Below are 17,029 nucleotides of genomic sequence, written 5' to 3' on the forward strand. Positions count from 1 at the left end.
ACAAAGCACATAGGTAACTATATACATAAAAAAAGACTGAAATACAGTTAAAGAAGGAAGATTTAAGCAAACACATTTACCTCTATTCCGATTCAAACCCTACTGGAAAAAAAAGCAATAGAGGGACTAAAACAAAACAAGACCCAGTTGTGGTGGCTCACACCTGTAATCCTAGAAACTCCAGAGGCTGAGGCAGAAGGTTAAAGCCAAGAGTTTGTGACCAGCCTGGAGAACATAGCAAGATTCTGTCTCTACAAAAATTAAAAATTAGCCAGGCATTGTGGCATGTACCCACAGTCCAGGTTACTTGGGAGACTGAGACAGGAGGATTGTTTGAGCCTAGGAGTTGAAGGTTGCAGTAAGCTATAATCATGCCAGTACACTCCAACCTGGACAAAAGAGTGAGACCCATATCTAAAAATAAGTAAGTAAATAAAAAACCAAGACAAAGCCATAAACCCAAAGGATAAAGAACAAGACAGTAGAAGATAAAAATTTAGAAGTACAGATGCTACAGAAAAGGACAAATAATTGACTTAGTAGGCTCAAGAAAATCTGAATCTTCAGGTAGAAATGTGGAAAGCTGAGAAGATCTATTTATACCCGAGACTCAGGAATTGGCAGTATCAGACTCCATAGAGATGCGGATGAAAATAGGACTCAAAAGGCCGGGTGCGGTGGCTCACACCTGTAATCCCAGCACTTTGGGAGGCCAAAGCAGGTGGATCACGAAGTCAGGAGTTCAAGACCAGCCTGGCCAAGATGGTGAAACCCCGTCTCCACTAAAAATACAAAAATTAACCAGGCGTGGTGGCAGGCGCCTGTAATCCCAGCTACTCGGGAGGCTGAAGCAGGAGAATCACTTGAACTCAGGAGGTGGAGGTTGCAGTGAGCTGAGATTGTGCCACTGCACTCCAGCCTAGACGACAGAGCGAGACTCTTGTCTCAAAAAAAAAAAAAGAAAATGGGACTCAAAAAAGCAGATAGGGCCGGGCACAATGGCTCAGGCCTGTAATCCCAACACTTTGGGAGGTCGAGGCAGGCGAATCACTTGCGGCCAGGAGCTCAAGACTAGCCTGGCCAACATGGTGAAACCCTATCTCTACTAAAAATACAAAAAAATTAGCTGGGCATGGTGGTGCATGCCTGTAATCCCAGCTGCTCAGGAGGCTGAGGCAGGAGAATCACTTGAACCTGGGAGGCGGAGGTTGCAGTGAACTGAGATCATGCCATTGCACTCCACCCTGGGCAACAAGAGTGAGACTCCATCTTTTTTTTTTTAAAAAAAAAAAAAAAAAGGCTGGGCTCACACCTGTAATCCCAGCACTTTGGGAGGCCGAGGCGGGCAGATTCACGAGGTCAGGAGGTCGAGACCATCCTGGCTAACATGATGAAACCCCGTCTCTACTAAAAATACAAAAAATTAGCTGGGTGTGGTGGCAGGTGCCTGTAGTACCAGCTACTGGGGAGGCTGAGGCAGGAGAATTGCTTGAATCCAGGAGGCGGAGCTTGCAGTGAGCCAAGATCGCACCACTGCACTCTAGCCTGGGCGACAGAGTGAGACTCCGTTTCAAAAAAAAAAAAAAAAAAAAAAGCAGATATTCTCCCAGATTGCCATTCCCATTACTAGCACTCAGAAGACTAGAGGTATAAATCTCTAGAAGGAGTGAAACAGAAGGTCTACAGGCTTAACAGGCACAGTTGAGGATGGAAGTATCATACTGACAACAGAAGGAATAAATAGGAATATACACACTGATTGCTGAAACCCACTCTGTTCATTCAAAACCCTCTTTGCCTACTCAAAGGTTCCTAGAGGATAGCAGCCAAGCCTATACCTTCTACTAAGGAAGTGGAAAGATTGTGTTCTACTGATCATTCTGAAGATGAGTACTACTGAATTTGGCAAGCCCTAGAGAAAATACCTAAAAATACTGATAGGGTCTACCTATAATCACTAAGACACACACACAAACACACACCCTAAAATCAGGAGTCTACCAGCCACTCCACCATGCAAATACATACAATTTCCAATCACTTTTAACCATGAGCAGTTAAACAAGAATCACCACAAATACAAGAAAAGCCTTAATATGAAGAAAAAACAGGAAAAAAGTAGCTTTGAAGACAAAATTAGAGACAAAAACTAAAAATAAGCTAATCTGTCATGAAACAGATATACGAGAACAGCATACAAAAAAGAACTCCTGAAAATTAAAAACACTACAGAAAAAAGTGAAAAAGTCAACAGATGCCATCAGAAGGTAAAGACAAGGATCTCTCCTATAAAGTAGATCAAAATGACTAAGATGGCACATGGGAGAAAAAAAAGTAAGAAAATTAGAGGACGAGCCATGAGGTCCAACTGGCCATTAACTGGACCTTTCAGAGAACAGAAAAAAAGCACTGGGGGAAAAAAAAATCAAGAATTCAAGAAATTTTCCTAGACCTGAATGACATGAGTTTCCTGATTAAAAGGGCCAAGACTGCCAGGTGCAGTGGCATGTCTATAATCCCAGCTACTCTGGGAAGCTGAGGCAGGAGGATCACTTGAAGCCAAGAGTTCCAGACCAGACTGAGTAACAGAGCAAGATCTACCACGAAAAAAAAGAAAAAAAAATTTTTTTTTGAGACAGAGTCTCGCTTTGTTGTCCAGGCTAGAATGCAGTGGCACAATTTCAGCTCACTGCAACCTCCACCTCCCAAGTTCAAGCAATTCTCGTGCCTTAGCCTCCCAAAGAGCTGGAACTACAGGCATGCACCACCACGCCTGGCTATTTTTTTCTTCCCCCAAGATGTAGTCTCACTCTGTTGCCCAGGCTGGAGTGCGGTGGCACCATCTCGGCTCACTGCAACCTCCACCTCCTGGGTTCAAGTGATTCTCCTCCCTCAACCTCCTGAGTAGCTGGGATTACAGGCACGCACCACCACGCCGGCTAATTTTTTTGTATTTTTAGTAGAGATCAGGTTTCACCATGTTGGCCAGGCTGGTCCCGAACTCCTGACCTCATGAACTGCCTGCCTCGGCCTCCCAAAGTGCTGCAATTACAGGCATGAGCCACTGCGCCTGGCCTTTATTGTACTTTTAGTAGAGACAGAGTTTCACCATGTTGGCCAAGCTGATCCCAAACTCCTGGCCTCAAGTGATCCACCCACTTTGGCCTCCCAAAGTGCTAGGATTATAGGCATGAGCCACTGCACCTGGCCAAAAAAATTTTCTAATAAGCTGAGCATGGTGGCATGCGCCTGTAGACAGGCCCAGCTACTCGGGAGGCTGAGGCAGGAGGATGACATGAGCTCAGGAGTCTGAGGCTGCAGTGAACTACAATCATACCACTGCACTCCAGACTGAGTGACAAAGCAAGACCCCATCTCTTTAAAAAACAAAAAAAACAAAAAAATGGGGCCAGGCACAGTGGCTCACGCCTGTAATCCCAGCACTTTGGGAGGCCAAGGCAGGTGAATCACGAGGTCAGGAATTCAAGACCAGCCTGGCCAACATGGTGAAACCCTGTCTCTACTAAAAATACAAAAAAATTAGCTGGGCATGGAGGCAGGCACCTGTAATCCCAGCTACTCGGGAGGCTGAGGCAGGAGAATTGCTTGAACCAAGGAGGTGGAGGTTGCAGTGAGCCGACATCACGCCACTCACTGTACTCCAGCCTGGGCAACAGAGCGAGATTCTGACACACACACACACACACGCACACACACACACACAGCAGGGAGGGGACCTAAGAGTATCTAGAACAATGGATGAAAAAAATTATCTATTTTTAATTTTTTTTTTTTTGAGATGGAGTCTCCCTCTATTGCTCAGGCTGGAGTGCAGTGGCACAATCTTGGCTCACTGCAACCTCCGTCTCCCGGGTTCAAGCAATTCTCCTGCCTCAGCCTCCTGAGTAGCTGGGATTACAGGTATGCGCCACCACACCCAGCCAATGTTTTTTGTATTTTTAGTAGAGACAGGTTTTCGGTGTATTGGTCAGGCTGGTCTCGAACTCCTGACTTTAGGTAATCCAACTGCCTGGGCTTCCCAAAGTGCTGGGATTACAGGCATGAATCACCGCGCCCAGCCCCCAAAGAAATTTTTTCAGCCTTTCTATGTTTCTGCTGGCAATGAGGAAAAAAACTTTTTAATTTTTAAAAAACCTATCATAAGGATAAAAAGATGACTCTCAAACTTCTAGAGGGGGGAAAAATCCTGACTACATACAGATGATTAAGATCAGAATTACAACAAACCTTCCATAGCAACACTGGAAGCAAGATAATGGGAAAATTATTCAAAATGCTGAAGAAAAATTACGTCCCAAGTAGAATTCAATGCCCAATTAAGTGTGGAGTCTAGAATATTTTTCAGATATGCAGGGTGTCAAAAAATTTAACTCCCAAACATCTTCCTCTAGGGTCTACAAGAGAATGTGCACCAAAAAATAAGCATGTTAAAATCAAGAAAAGAGGAGGGAGTTTAGAAACCAAACAAAAAAATAAGACTGCACATGTGTGTGCTTACTGAGGTTTATATGAATAAATATAAGTATAAATAAGTTAGTTTAAAGGAATTTTTTAAAAAGAATTACTATTGGCCAGGCACGGTGGCTCATACCTGTAATCCCAGCAACTTGGGAGGCCAAGGCAGGCGGATCTCCTGAGGTCAGGAGTTCGAGACCAGCCTGACCAACAAGGAGGAACCCCCGTCTCTACTAAAAATACAAAATTAGCCAGGCATGGTGGCGCATGTCTGTAATCCCAGCTACTTGGGAAGCTGAGGCAGAAAAATCTCTTGAACCCAGGAGGCGGAGGTTGCGGTAAGCTGAGATCACGCCATTGCACTCCAGCCTGGGCAACAAGAGCAAAACTCCATCGAAACGGAGTCTCATTCTGTCACTTAAAAAATAACAGGGTAGGCCGGGTGCGGAGGCTCACACCTGTAATCCCAGCACTTTGGGAGGCCGAGGCGGGCTCATCACGAGGTCAGGAGATAAGAGACCATCCTAGCTAACATGGTGAAACCCGGTATCTACTAAAAATACAAAAAAATTATCTGGGCGTGGTGGCGGGTGCCTGTAGTCCCAGCTGCTCGGGAGGCTGAGGCAGTGAGGCAGGAGAATGGCGTGAACTCAGGAGGCGGAGCTTGCAGTGAGCCGAGATTGCACCACTGCACTCCAGCCTGGGCAACAGAGCGAGAATCCATCTCAAAAGAAAAAAAAAAACAGGGTAGATTTACACTGATATTAAAATACACTTAGCTGTAATATTTAACAGTTTAGTTCCAACATATGAATTTGTAGAGATTAACAGAACAAAATAGACTCTAAAAATAGGCCTGAAATACAAAATTAGCTGGGCATGGTCATGGGCGCCTGTAATGCTAGATACTTGTGAGGCTGAGGCAGGAGAATCGTTGGAACCCGGGAGGCAGAGGTTGCAATGAGGTGAGATGGCGCCATTGCACTCCAGCCTGGACGACAGAGCAAGACTCCATCTCAAAAAACAAATAAGTAAATAAAATAAAAAAAAAATAGGCCCTAATCCATCAGGGAATTTAGTACATATAAAGGTGGTATTGATTTCATTCATTTCAAATTAATGAAAATAGATTACTCAACAATTGCTGCTAGCTGGGCACACACACCTGTAATAACAGCTACTTCAGAGATGAAGCAGGAGGATTGCTTGAGCCCAGGAGTTTGACACCAGCCTGGTCAACATAGCAAGATTCCATCTCAAAGAAAAATTTATTAATCAGAGTTTGAGACCAGACTGGGCAACACAGTGAAATCTCATCTATACTAAAAAAAAAAAAAAAAAAAAAAAAAATCAGCCAGGTGTGGTGCATACCTATAGTCCCAGCTATTCAGGAAGCTGAGGTGGGTGGATCACTTGAGCCTGGGAGATCAAGGCTTCAGTGAGCCGTGATTACGCCACTACACACCAGCCTGGGCAACAGAGACCCCATCTCCAATAAATTAATTAGTTAATTAATTGGTGTTAGAAAAACTGGGTAACCATCTAGGTAACCTATTCTAGTTTATGAGTAAGAAAATGTTCAAGAAAAAATGTTAATCATTAAAATAAAAACATTAAAACACAGATTAAAGTATGGGAAATTTTTTTTTTTGAGATGGAGTTTCACTCCTGTTGTCCAAGCTGGAGTGCAATGGTGCAATCTTGGCTCACTGCGTCCTCCGCCTCCTGGGTTCAAGCGAGTCTCCCACCTCAGCCTCCCGAGTAGCTAGGATTACAGGTGCACACCACCATGCACAGGTAATTTTTTGTATTTTTAATAGAAATGGGGTTTCACCATGTTAGCCAGGCTGGTCTTGAACTCCTGGCCTCAGGTGATATGCCCGCCTTGGCCTCTGAAAGTGCTGACATTACAGGCATTACCATGTCCAGCCGAGAAATCCTTAAATATTTGTTTTCACGTGAGAAAGGCTTAACTTTTAAGCCTTGTCACAAAATTGAGAAGCCAAGTTTGAAGGGCAAAACTGGGGAAAAATACTGGCAAGAAATAGCAAAAGCTAATAACCAAAATATATTTACAGGGAAACAACTATAAATGGCTGGTATAATAGATAACAAGATAATAATACAAATTAAAACCAACACAAAATATCATTTTTCACCTATCAGACTGGCCAAAGATCAAGAAGTTTAACAATACACTCTTGGTAAATGTTCGTGTCAGGTACCTTACATTACTACAAATGATTCAATGTCTATGCAGGACAATCCACCTATCAAAATTGTAAGTGCTAATTTTCAAAAAGTTTAATTTCACGCCTGGCGTGATGGCTCACACCTGTAATCCCAGCACTTTGGGGGGGCCAAGGTGTGCGAATCACCTGAGGTCAGGAGTTCGAGACCAGCCTGGCCAACACGGCAAAACCCCATCTCTACAAATATACAAAAATTAGCGGGCAGGCACCTGTAATCCCAGCTACTCAGGAGGCTGAGGCAGGAGAACTGCTAGAACCCAAGAGGCAGAGGTTGCAGTGAGCCGAAATCGTGCCACTGTACTCCAGCCTGGGCGACAGAGCGAGACTCTGTCTCAAAAACAAAACAAAAAAATCAACAGAAACAAACTACTAATAGTAAACAATATGGATGAACCTTGCAATCATTCTGAATAAAAAAGCTAGACACAAAAGAGTACATACTGTATGATTCCACTTTTCATGAAATTCTATCTTTTACAAAGGCACTAATAAAAAAAAGAAAAAAAAATTCTAGGCCAGGCAGGGTGGCTCACACCTGTAATCCCAGCACTTTGAGGGGCCAAGGCAGGCAGATCACGTGAGGTCAGGGGCCTGACACCAGCCTGGGCAACACGGTGAAACCCCGTCTCTACTAAAAATACAAAAATTAGCCAGGTGTGGTGGCATGTGCCTGTAGTCCCAGCTATTCAGGAGGCTGAGGCAGGAGAACCGCTTGAACCCAGGAGGCAGAGGTTACGGTGAGCCGAGATCATGCCACTGCACTCCAGGCTGGGCAACAGAGCGAGAGACTGTCTCAAAAAAAAAAAAAAAGAAAAGACATTCTAGAGAAAGCAAACTAATCTACAGTGACAAAAAGCAGCTCAGTCATTGCCTGGGATGAAGAGTGGAGAGAGGGAGATTAACTTTTGGAGGTGACAGAAATGTTCTTTATCTTGACTGTAGTGGTGATTCCATGAATATTTAAATCTGTCAAAAGCTACCAAATTGTAATTTTAAGACAGTACAGTTTATTATACATAAATTATGCTTTAATAAAGCTGTCCAACAAATAGAGATATAAGTTATATGGAACCATGACGAAGAAACATTATTAAACCAAAAAAGCAAAGTGCAGAAGAGAGAATGTAGCATGTCTCCCTTTGTGTAAAGAGAGAAAAAGGAGATGGTGGAAGGAAGAGAATATACAGAATCATATGCCTTTTATGCATAAAATATATCTGGAAAGAGACACTAACTAATAATAGTGATGATTTCTAAACAAGAGAACTACTAGACCAAGTACCAGGAGTAGGAGAAAAGCTTACTTTTCACTATATACCCACTGAAATGTTTTATCATGTAGACATATAACCTTGTTGAAAAATAAAAATGTAAGTTAAAATTCTCTGAAAATATAAAATATATTTGGTACACTGATTAATCATCTTGGAAGATACTAAATCATAAAATTATATGCCACTTACCTTAAAGAAATAATATATCACCTTTTTCTTCAAGTTGATTGATGAATGATGCTTCTGATGAATGATACTTCTTATCACTTCCTGTATGTTTAGTAATCTTTAAAAAAAAAAACTCTATAGCCAAAGACAATCTATTGAAAAAAAAAATACAAAAATATCACTATTAACTGATACATTAAAACAACTTAGACAAACCTAGACTAAAAAATGGCCCAGTCAGGTGCAGTGGCTCATCCCTGTAATTGTAGCACTTTGGGAGGCAGAGGTGGAAGGATCAAGGATCAAGGATCGCTTGAGCCCAGGAGTTTGAGACCAGACTGGGCAACATGATGAAACTCTGTCTCTTCGAAAATACAAAAATTAGCCTGGTGTGCTGGCACGTCTGTAGTCCCAGCTACTTCGGAGGCTGAGGTGGGCGTATCACCTGAGCCCAAGGAGATAGAGGCTGGCAGTGGGCTGTGATCATGCCACTGCATTCCAGCCTCGGTGACACAGTGACACCCCCATCTCAACAACAACAACAAAAAGCCTGTGATGATTTTTCACTATTATATGCAAAACATTACACAACTGCTGTAATCCCAGAACTTTGGGAGGCCGAGGCGGGTGGATAACGAGGTCAGTTCAAGACCAGCATGGCCAAGATGGTGAAACCCCGTCTCTACTAAAAAAATACAAAAATTAGCCAGGCGTGGTGGCGGGTGCCTGTAATCCCAGCTACTCGTGAGGCTGAGGCAGAGAACTGCTTGAACCCGGGAGGCAGAGGGTGCAGTGAGCCGAGATCGGGCCACTGCATTCTAACCTAGGCTACAGAGCAAGACTCCGTCTCAAAAAAAAAAAAAAAAACTTACACAACTGCATGGTCACCATCTCAATCTTATACCATATAATACAGTTTTTCTTAAAATATAATCACTACTTCTTATCCCACCTCCATGAGAGAATTATACTTTCCTTCTGAAAAGATACCAGGCTTGGTCACATGCCTTATTTTGGCCTCGGTGGGGACAGGGTATCTATACTTCCCTGACCTGATCGTCTTGGCCACCTGACTTACTTTGGCCAACCAGATGCCAGCCTATAGTTATCAAGTTGTACCAGTATCATTTGTTAAAAAATAGTATTCTTTACCCATTGAATTGTCCTGGCCCCTTTTTTAAGATCCATTGCTGTAAATGTATGGTTTTATTTCTGGACTCTCAATTCTATCCCATTGGTCTTTATGATCTTATACCAGGACTACACAATCTTGATTACTGTAGCTTTCTAGTAAGTTTTTAAAAGATGAAGTGTGAGCCCAAAACTTTGCTACTCTTTTTCTTTTTTTTAGAGACTATGTCTCTCTATGTTGCCCAGGCAAGTCTCAAACTCCTGGCCCCACGTGATCATCCCATCTCAGCCTCCTGAGTAGCTGAGACCACAGACACATGCCACCTTACCTGGCTAATTTTTTTATTTTTTGTAGAGATGGGGTCTCCCTGTGTTGCCCAAGCTGGTCTCAAACCCCCGGGCTCAAGCCATTCTCCCACCTCGGCCTCCCAAAATGCTAGGATTACAGGTGTTTGAGCCACTGAGCCCAGCCTAAAAGAATTTTTTTATTGATACATAATGATTACACATATTTCTGGGGTACATGTGACATTTTGATACAGACGTACAACCACGTAATAATCAAATCATGGTAACTGAGATAATTCATCACCTCAAACACTTATTACTTGTATCAGGAACATTTCAAATCTCTTCTAGTTATTTTGAAATACGCAATAAATTATTAAATACAGTCACCCTAGTGAGCTACCAAACACTAGAACTTATTCCTTCTAACTGTATTTTTATAACCATTAATCACTTTCTCTCTATCCTCTCCTCCCCACACCCTTCTTAGCCTCTGGTAACCACTATGCTACTCTCTACCTCCATGGGATCAACTTTTTTGTGGCTCCCACATAAGAACGAGAATATGCAGTAAATCTTTCCATGCCTAGCTATTTCACTGAACATAATGTCTTCCAGTTTTATCCATGTTGCTGCAGACAAGATTTCATATTTTTATGGCTGAATAATATTCCATTCCATACCACATTTTATCCATTCATCTGCTGATGAACACTTACTTACATTGATTCCATGTCTTGCCTATTGTGAACAGTGCCACAATGAACATGGGAATGCAGGTATCTCTTCCATATACTGATTTATTAAAGCAATTATTTTCTTAATTTCCTTTTTGGATGGTTCATCACAGTGTACACAAAACTAATTTTTGTATATTGATCTTGTGTCCTGTAACGTCGTTAAATTTAATGAGTTCTAATAGGTTTTTTTGTGTGAATTTCTTAGGATTTCCTACATGTAAGATCATGTCATCTGCAAAGAGAGAGAGTTTTACTGCTTCCTTTCCAACCTGGATGCCTTTTCTTTCTTTCCCTTTTGCCAGTCTACCTTGGCTAGAACCTCCAGTGGAAACCTCCTCCTTTCCACTGTTGAAAGAAGTGGTAAGAGCAGGTATCTTCATCTTATTCCTAAGTTTAGGGGGAAAGCCCTCAGTCCTGCATACTGTTAGGTATGATGTTAGATGTGGATTTTTCACAGATGCCCTTCTATTTCTACTTGAGCAGTTTTATCATGAAAGGATATTTCATTTTGTCAGATTTTTTTTCTGCATCTATTGAGGTAATCATGTCCGTTTCTTTCCTTTATTCTATCAACATGGTGTGTCATACTGATTTTTATATGCTGAACCAACTGTGCACTGCAGGGATAAATGCAACTTGGTCATTGTGTGTTATCATTTTTATAAGTTGCTGGACTCAGTCTGCAAATATTTAGTTGAGGATTTGTGTGGACATATTCATAAGAAATATTAATCTGTAGTTTTCTTGTGATGTCTTTGCCTAGTACTAAGGTCTTTTTAGTACTGTGATGTCTTTTTAGTACTAAGGCAATACCAGCCTCATAAAATGAACTAAGAGATCCCTCCTTTTCTATTTTTTGAAAAGTCTATGAAGGATTGGTGTTAATTCTTCTTTAAATGTTTGGTAGATTGCATCAGTGAAGCCATCTGAGCCTGGGCTTTTCATTTTTGGAGGTATTTTTATTCAATCTCTTTGTTATAGGTCTATTCAGATTTTCTATTTCTTCTTGAATCAGTTTATAAGAACTTGTCTATTTTATCTAGGTTATCGAAATGGTTAGCATACCATTGTTCATATTCCCTTTTAACCCTTTTTATTTTAGTAATATCTCTCATTCCTTATTTTAGTAATTTCTCTCATTCCTTATTTTAGTAATTTGAGTCCTCTCTCATTAAAAACTTTTTTAAAAAAGATAAAAGTAGCCAGGTGTAGTAGCTCATGTCTATTAACCCAGCACTTTGGGAGGCCAAGGTGGGAGAATTGCCTGAGCCCAGGTGTTCAAGACCAGTTTGGGCAACACAGCAAGACCCTATCTCTACAAAAAATAAATTAGCGAGGTGTGGTGGCACACACCTATGATCTCAGCAACTTTGGAGGCTGAGGCGGGAGGATCACTTGAGGCCAGGAGTTCTACTCCAGCCTGGGCAAAACAGCAAAACGTCAAAAAAAAACACAAACAAACAACAACAAAATAAAACACAAGGTGCCCCTGGGTCTGGTGACACATGCCGATAGTCCCAGCTACTCAGGAGGCTCATGTGAGAGGATCACTTGAGTCCAGAAGTTTGAGCCTAGACTGTGCTATGATCCTGCCTACGAACAGCCACTGCACTCCAGCCCGGGCAACCCAGCAAGGATCCATCTGAAAAAAAAAAAAAAAAGCAAAACCCACAAGGTGGGTGGATTTGTCCTATCAGATATCAAGATTTACTATAAAACCACGTTAATGTGTGATATTGTTTCAAGGATAAACAAACAGACCAATGGAAAAGATCAATGACACAAAATAGACCAGAATCAAACCAAGTATTTAACATATATGATCATTTGGTTTTTAAGAGACAGCACTGTCACCTTAAAAAAATAGTACTGGGATAACTGGATATCACATGGGGGAAAAATGAAATTGGATCCCTAGGCTGCTCTGCCTAAGGAGTAGTCATTTTTTATTCCTTTACTTTGTTAATAAACTTGCTTTTACTTTACTCTAAAAAAGAAAAAGAAAAAGAAATTGTATCCCTACCTCATACAATACTAAAGTCAATGCCAAATGGACTGACTACAGACCTAAAATGTGAAAGGTGAAAATAGTAACTTACAAAGGATTGGTATGCACAGATTATACAATATGTATAAGATATCCTACAAATTAATAAAACAGCCAACCAAAGAGAAAAATGGGCCAGGTATGGTGGCTCACGCCTGTAATACTAACACTTTGGGAGGCTGAGGCGTGCAAATCTCTTGAGCACAGGAGTTTGAGACTAGCCTGGACAACATGGCAAAACCCTATCTCTACAAAAAATACAAAAATAGCCGGGCATGGTGGCGTTCACCTATAGTCCCATCTACTTGGGAGGCTGAGGCGGGAGACTGCAGTGAGCCTTGATCGCACCACTCCACTCCAAGCTGGGCAACAGAGTGAGACTCTGTGTCAAATAAATAAATAAATAGGATACAGAGATGATTTAATTTTAGAAATGTTAATAATAAATAACATCAGCTGGGCGCGGTGGCTCACGCCTGTAAGCCCAGCACTTTGGGAGGCCGAGGTGGGCAAGTCACCTGAGGTCAGGAGTTTGAGACCAGCCTGGCCAACATGGTGAAACCCCGGCTCTACTAAAAATACAAAAATTACCCAGGCATGGTGCGCATCTGTAATCCCAGCTACTCAGGAGGCTGGGGCAGGAGAATCATTTGAACCTGGGAGGTAGAGGATACAGTGAGCCAAGATTGCACCACTGCACTCCAGCCTGGGCAACAGAGCAAGACTCCGTCTCAAAAAAAAAAAAAAAAAGATAACATCAACAAGTCAAATAAAAACAATTACCCTATTACTTCAATGTAGCCACCTTCCCCCTCCAAGTCACTTCTTAAAATTAATCAGCCTTTTTCCTACACAACCCTAGGACTATTTTGCCCAACCTCATCTTGATGGTTTTTTTTACTTTTTTCTTTATTTTGTTATTTATTTATTTATTGCCCTTAAATAGTCTCCTATCCAATCGTCTTGTATTTCAACACACCACTGGAAACTTCTATCTATCTCAAGGTACAGTAATTCCATCAGATTTACTGCAGAATCAAACCCAGTATACCTCTCAATCCCAACATAATTTACTGAAGGACTTTTTCCCCAAGCTGCTATGAAAGCCTCTTCAGTTCCATAAAACACTGGTGCAAATTCAGAAAGCCATCTAAACAGCTGGGAAAGATTTCTCTTCTGGGACAACAGAGTAGAGAGTAAGTTCTCAGCAATACTTAGCTCGAAGATGGCACAAAGCAAAGACGGCAAAGTCTACCGAGAACATCAGACCTCTCACACTTAAGGCCTTCAATTTGCACAGATCCATTCCCACCAGTCAAATGCAAGTCCGTCTTTTTTTTCCTCTCTTTTTTTTTCTCACTCTGTCACCCAGGCTGGAGTGCAGTGGCGCCATCTCGGCTCACTGCAAGCTCCGCCTCCCGGGTTCATGCCATTCTCCTGCCTTAGCCTCGCGAGTAGCTGGGACTACAGGCACCCGCCACCACACCGGGCTAATTTTTTGTATTTTTAGCAGAGACGGGGTTTCACCATGTTGGCCAGGATCGTCTCGATCTCCTGACCTCGTGATCCACCCATGTCGGCCTCCCAAAGTGCTGGGATTACAGGCATGAGCCACCGCGTCCGGCCGCAAGTCCATCATGTCAGTTATTTTCCCTTACTACCTTCCAACTCTCCTTAAACTGCTGATTGCTTCCTTTCTTAAACTCACCCACATGAACCCTTTTTCTTTTTTTTTTTTTTTGAGACTGCCTCTCACTCTGTCGCCCAGGCTGGAGTGCAGTGGCATGATCTCAGCTCACTGCAACCTCCGCCTCCCCGGTTCAAGCAATTCTCTTGCCTCAGCCTCCTCAGTAGCTGGGACTACAGGCACGCGCCACCACACCCAGCTAATTATTGTATTTTTAGTAGAGATGGGGTTTCACCATATTGGCCAGGCTGATCACGAACTCCTGACCTTGTGATCCGCCCGCCTCAGCCTCCCAAAGTGCTGGGAATACAGGCATGAGCCACTGCACCCAGTCATGAACCCTTTTTCTATGAAAAGCAGCTTCCTATATTCAATCTCTTCACAATACAAATTCTACTTTAATTGAATTTGTATTTCAATTTTAATTGAATTTGTATTTAATTTAAATTTAATTAGCCTTAATTTAAAATTCACGCTCGGCCAGGCAAGAGGCTCATACCTGTAATCTCAGCACTTTGGGAGGCCGAGGTCGGCAGATCACGAGGTCAACAGATCGAGACCATCCTGGCCAATGTGAAGAAACCCTGTCTCTACTAAAAATACAAAAAAGTTAGCTGGGCGTGGTGGCACGTGCCTATAGTCCCAGCTACTCAGGAGGCTGAGGCAGAACTGCTTGAACCCAGGAGGCAGAGGTTGCAGTGAGCCAAGATCTCATTACTGCACTCCAGCCTCACGACAGAGCAAGACTGTCTCAAAAGAAAAAAAAAAAGAAAAAAATCCACTCTCTTGAAATTATACCCTTTTCTCTAAAACTCTCCAGTAGTGTCTAAATGGTGGGCCCCCCAAAAAATACACCTGTGTCCTAATCCCTGAATTAGGGATTGTGAATGTATCTTATTTGGGGAAAAAAGGTCTTTGCAGACATAATCAAATTAAGGATCCTGAGATGTGATCATCCTGGATTATCCAGGTAGGCCCTAAATCCAATAACAAATATCCTTGTAAGAGAGTGGCACAGATATCCTTGTAAGAGAAGGAGACAGACACAGACAAGAGAAAATAATATGAAAATGATGGCAGAGATTGGAGTAATGTGGTCATAGGCCCAGGAATGCCAGGGCAACCAACAGAAGCTAGATGAGGCAAGGAACAAATTTAAGATAATAAATTTCTATTGTTTTAAGCCATCAGGTTTCTGATAATTTATTAAAGCAGACATAGGAAACTGGTCTCTCCTAAGCAGGCTATATCACGTCAAGAAGCCTACAGTTTTCCCAGCACAACCATATTTTATCTTACACAAAATTCTTTACACATCTCTTTTAAGGTTTATGCCATTCTGCTATCAAACTTTCTTTCTTCATTGTTGTATTCCTACTGATCACCAGAAATTCTTCAATCATAATTTTCTTCTCCAATCACACTGTTACCATCAACTCCAAAGTTCACATGGATCACCACAGATTCTTTATTTTTTAATTTTTATTTTTATTGATCATTCTTGGGTGTCTCTCACAGAGGGGGATTTGGCAGGGTCATAGGACAATAGTGGAGGGAAGGTGAGCAGATAAACAAGTTAACAAAGGTCTCTGGTTTTCCTAGGCAGAGGGCCCTGCGGCCTTCCGCAGTGTTTGTGTCCCTGGGTACTTGAGATGAGGGAGTGGTGATGACTCTTAACGAGCATGCTGCCTTCAAGCATCTGTTTAACAAAGCACGTCTTGCACTGCCCTTAATCCATTTAACCCTGAGTGGACACAGCACATGTTTCAGAGAGCACAGGGTTGGGGGGTAAGGTCACAGATCAACAGGATCCCAAGGCAGAAGAATTTTTCTTAGTAAAGAACAAAATGAAAAGTCTCCCATGTCTACTTCTTTCCACACAGACACGGCAACCATCCGATTTCTCAATCTTTTCCCCACCTTTCCCCGCTTTCTATTCCACAAAACCACCATTGTCATCATGGCCCGTTCTCAATGAGCTGTTGGGCACACCTCCCAGACGGGATGGTGGCCGGGCAGAGGGGCTCCTCACTTCCCAGTAGGGGCGGCCGGGCAGAGGCGCCCTCACCTCCCGGACGAGGTGGCTGGCCGGGCGGGGGGCTGACCCCCCCACCTCCCTCCCGGACGGGGTGGCTGGCCGGGCAGAGAGGCTCCTCACTTCCCACTAGGGGCGGCCGGGCAGAGGCGCCCCTCACCTCCGGGACGGGGCGGCTGGCCAGGTGGGGGGCTGACCCCCCACCTCCCTCCCGGACGGGGCAGCCGGCCGGGCGGGGGGCTGACCCCCCCACCTCCCTCCCGGACGGGGCGGCCAGCCGGGCGGGGGGCTGACCCCCCCACCTCCCTCCCGGACGGGGCGGCCGGCCGGGTGGGGGGCTGACCCCCCCACCTCCCTCCTGGACGGAGCGGCTGGCCGGGCAGAGGGGCTCCTCACTTCCCAGTAGGGGCGGCTGGGCAGAGGCGCCCCTCACCTCCCGGATGGGGCGGCTGGCCTGGCGGGGGCTGACCCCCACCTCCCTCCCGGACGGGGTGGCTGGCCGGGCAGAGGAGCTCCTCACTTCCCAGTAGGGGCGGCCGGGCAGAGGCGCCCCTCACCTCCCGGACGGGGCGGCTGGCCGGGTGGGGGGCTGACCCCCCCACCTCCCTCCCGGACGGGGCGGCTGGCCGGGCGGGGAGCTGACCCTCCCACCTCCCTCCCGGATGGGGCAGCTGGCCGGGCGGGGGGCTGACCCCCCCCCCACCTCCCTCCCAGAGCAGCTGGCCAGGCAGAGGGGCTCCTCACTTTCCAGTAGGGGCGGCTGGGCAGAGGCGCCCCTCACCTCCCGGATGGGGCGGCTGGCCGGGCGGGGGGCTGACCCCCCCACCTCCTTCCCGGACGGGGCGGCTGGCCTGGCAGGGGCTGACCCCCACCTCCCTCCCGGACGGGGCGGCTGCCGGGCGGAGACGCTCCTCACTTCCCAGACGGGGTG

The 17,029-nt window shown here is 44.4% G+C and overlaps 1 protein-coding gene across 4 annotated transcripts in view; it reads right to left on the bottom strand.

The window, feature by feature from the left end:
* Nucleotides 1–17,029, bottom strand: part of ESCO1 (establishment of sister chromatid cohesion N-acetyltransferase 1) — a 71,956-nt gene that overhangs the window by 46,779 nt on the left and 8,148 nt on the right. For 3 of the 4 annotated variants that reach the window (XR_004667618.3, XM_034943944.3, XM_014342291.5), the window contains exon 2: nt 8,192–8,322. The gene's annotated coding sequence lies outside the window, so the exon portion shown is untranslated. Of the gene's footprint in view, nt 1–8,191; nt 16,352–17,029 lie in introns of those variants that run through there. The other variant, XM_063597222.1, reaches the window with a different exon arrangement.

Source organism: Pan paniscus, chromosome 17 (assembly GCF_029289425.2).
Source record: "Pan paniscus chromosome 17, NHGRI_mPanPan1-v2.0_pri, whole genome shotgun sequence".
Taxonomy (NCBI): domain Eukaryota; kingdom Metazoa; phylum Chordata; class Mammalia; order Primates; family Hominidae; genus Pan; species Pan paniscus.